Here is a 4,092-nt window from a genome sequence, read left to right on the forward strand (position 1 = left end):
TGTCAGGGTAAGTAGTTTTTCTCATATTGAAAAATAAATAATGAGGAATTCTTATCACAGTATCAAAACACAGAGCATCCAAATCAGTGTTTTTCACCTACTTGTAACCAAGAACACCTTTGTGATTAATATGAAAATCAAAGGCTGTCTTCTCCAGTTGATAGTCATTGATCTGCAGAAATTACAGTCTCTCCTTCAAGTATCTCTATTAGCCAAGAAGATTTTAAGATGGTCATTTTGTATAGAATCGGTTTCATTTTCAGTTTTTCAAATAGGCATTATAAAATTGAATAAAAAACTTTATTCCATCCCTTCTCCTTACGAACTCCAAAGTGGCCAAGAAGTACTGCTCTGAATAGCACCATGAAAACACAGAAAGATGACACGTTTGTAGTGAGGAACACTTGAGAAATCTCACCAGCATTCAAAAGGCAGGTAATAATCAACAACAAGCCAAGAAAGGCATTTGCCTCCCCCATACTGTAAATAGAGGTGGCACGGGGAAATGGTCGCAATAGTAGATGTACTTGCTATATTATTGGGTTATTATGTAAGGATGTGGCTTGGCATCATTTAGTATAAGAAGAGAACAGATAGACTATCAGTTTAACAGGAGATGGTAAAGCACTGTTCTTCTCCAAATAAGAGTTATTTCATATACATATGTGTATTATATACAATATTATATTATGTATTGTATAATATATATAATTGCAAAATAATTCACTTTATGTACGAAAAACATTTTTAATATATGGACTTTCAAAATCTTAAAGTAGATTGTCAACACACATTTTTTAGATTTTTCTGTTTTGATATCCTGAAAAGGAAGAAAGCCAACTACTTCTGGCCTCAACAGAATTCTAACTAAAAGTTGAGATGGAGCACGTCTTTTCAAAGTCCATCAATGACTGTAAAATTTAAAAGGAACCATTTTTACTTGAAATAAACTTAAAATTTATAAAGTTTTGTCTCCAACCTTTCAGGTCTGCTATAAAAGTTGAAAAAAAAGCAAAGGAAATGGAACTTATATCTGCTATTAGCAATAGTAAAAATAGATATTCATATTTAACTAGAGCATTATGGGCTAGAAAGGAAATTGCTTCCCAAGAGGTTTTAAACATACACTTAGATTTTAAATTTCTGTGATTTCATCAGCATTTGGTATGTTATGAGGAGAAATTGATTTGTAAATAGTGGCAATGGAAGCTTTCTGGAGTTGAATACAGCCTACATTTCTCTTGTGACTTAAAAAATGCGTCTTTGTCTTTCATTTTTCTTACAAGATTTCTTCTCAATAAAATATTTCACTCTGTTCTTATTCACCAATCATCTTGCTCTTTTTTCAGGTTTCACATTAATTTTCATGATGAAGTTAACTTAATGCCTTCAACATTTTAACTAACTGGTCCTACTTATTTAGTTTTAGTAAGTGCAGTACTTATAGTAATATTAATTATGCTAATACTATTTTAAGTTTCATTTTGGGACTTAAACAGAATATTTGGAAAGAGGTTTTTTTTTTAAATCTAAAGCATTGGTTCTCTGTCATATGCACTCTACGAAAATTACAAAAATTTATTCAAATTAAAATCAAAGTTCAAATAAAAATTACATCAATTTATAAAAATATGATACCCCTTTCAATTCTTTATGATTTAATCTCAGAACAAGTCTGATGTGATTCTTGAACTTTAAGATAATTTATTTAAGGGTGTCAGTAAATACTGCAAACACCTCAACTTATTAGTTTTTTGTTTTTTGTTTTTTGTTTTACTTTTTAAATGATTTTATGTGCAAATAATGAACAGATGTTGTACCCAAAAATTCTGCTTTCTAAAAACAGATGCTTTTTAAAATAAAAACCACATAATAACTTTTAAAAAGGACTGGGATTCCTCTGCTTCTAGATCATTGCTAGGCTGGAAAAATAAAGTTGGTTCCACCAGAAATCACAAGTTAGAATTGAATATTCTCCAAAGTGGAAATTCTAGAGTGTAATGTCACTCCAGGCAAAGATTATTCACTTCTCACCCCAACATCCACAACTCCCTATCAGAAGGGTCAAACCAGGTCAAAACAGTCTAGCATAATGAGGCTTCATCAAACAATGTCATTATGCTCTTCTAAGCTGCAAATAAACCAAAACAGGAAATACTAAAATCAAAATAATATTTGACGCTGTCATACAAATTGTTAATTCCTTGTTGTATCCTCCCTTCTACAACATTAATAAAGGGAATATTTTACTGCAAAGAAGATTTTATTTTATACATCACTAGCCATTAATTTTTGCCATTAGTTATACAAATGATGCCTAGTGCCGTTATCCAAATGACATAACCATTTTACATCCACAATTCATTTCTATAGTTATAAGTAGAATTTTTATGATTTACGTAAGTACATCTATCAGTGAAGATTTAACACTGAAATGCAACCTAACATCCATAATATCTGATGTTTTGTAGATGGCAATGTAGGAGAGACATATTTTAATCACTTTTCATTTAAGTGACCTTATGTAAAAAATAATTTTTTTTTACTTTAGATTAGAACATAATCATCTGACTAAACACAATTTGATTATTTTTAAATAAACAAAACTTCATCTAATTCAAAATATGGAATCTATTCCCATAGTAGACATGTAGCAATTTCATTTTGGATGATCTTATCTCATTTCATTTACAAAAAAATGTATCCTTCACATTCCTAGAATAGTCTTTGTTAGTGCAAGTGGTTTAGTGAAAGTTTAGTAAACTGGTAAATTTAATAATTTACCAGTTCCAAGTCTCCAAAGGGCATTTTCAAATGTACATAAAAGAATTGGTTACAGAGATTTTTAAGAAGCATCTTCTATCTCCACATCCTTTTGTAACTGCTGTACCATTTTCTCTTCCACCTGCTACCCTTTGCCTGCAAGAGGGACTTGGAGAAGATGGATGTTTTGCTTGACTTCTTTGATACCTTAAACTTTCTATAGCTGTTTATTTTTCTTCCATCTGTTCATTATAAATTTAGCTTAGCTTTTTTGTTTGATCTCTTCAACTCTCTTCATTGCATCCATAGATTTATTCCATAGCTCTCGCTGGTATTTGATAGGTTTTTCAGATTCTACGTCTTTCAAATTCAAATGAATTATCCACTGTAAGATCTTTACCAGCTGCTTTCCGAAATGCTTTGGTCCACCAACTTTGCAAGGATTGCACTTCTTTTTAAAGTTTTTATGACATTAAGCTTGACAAAATCTGAACAGCTTGCAATCGTTGCAGATGAACATCATGCCGTGGCCAGGGTAGATGGGCCCTGAACAGAAATAAGACTTCTCAATAAGCATGTTGAACCTGCCTGGGTCCCCACCAACCAAATGCCAAGCTTGAGAGAAAGTCAACTTACTACTTTTAAAGAGGGTTCTAAAACACACAGTTTATATTATTTGACACCCATGAAATGGGAATTGAACAAATTTCTTTGAAATAAATAGCTATGCTTCATCATTTTCAGGTGTCTTGGGTTTATTTAAGTTTCAGGTCTCTTTATCTGGTTGGAACACCAGTTTCCTCAGGGCAGGACTCTGTGGAACTCATTCACCCATGGGCCTTAAGCATCTCGGACAGTGCTTGGAACAAACAGTATCCCTACTTGCTCTTTGGCTGCCCAATATTCTGAATGGACTGAATTAAAACAAAATGAGAGAGAAGAAAAAATGCATTCCACTTTGTAGCTGCTTATTATAAGGTATGCTCTCTATATTTAATATTTAGGAATATGTTTACTAAACTTTCACTAAGCCACTTGCACTAACAAAGACTATTCTAGGAATGTGAAGGATACATTTTTTTTTTTGTAAATGGAATGAGATAAGATCATCCAAAATGAAATTGCTACATGTCTGCTATGGGAATAGTTTCCATATTTTGAATTAGATGAAGTTTTGTTTATTTAAAAATAATCAAATTGTGTTTAGTCAGATGATTATCTTCTAAAACCTATGTTCCTCATAATCTGCCAAAATCAATTAATAATTTAATATATCTGTATTCTAATAGTTTGAGATCTGCCATGGATTTGAATATATTCCCTTTGTAG

The 4,092-nt window shown here is 31.7% G+C and overlaps 1 pseudogene; it reads right to left on the reverse strand.

Moving 5' to 3' along the window:
* Positions 1-2,845: 2,845 nt before the first annotated feature.
* LOC100456977 (probable ribosome biogenesis protein RLP24) lies at positions 2,846-3,340 on the reverse strand (annotated as a pseudogene).
* Positions 3,341-4,092: the final 752 nt, after the last annotated feature.

The sequence above is a fragment of the Pongo abelii genome, chromosome 7, assembly GCF_028885655.2.
Source record: "Pongo abelii isolate AG06213 chromosome 7, NHGRI_mPonAbe1-v2.0_pri, whole genome shotgun sequence".
Taxonomy (NCBI): domain Eukaryota; kingdom Metazoa; phylum Chordata; class Mammalia; order Primates; family Hominidae; genus Pongo; species Pongo abelii.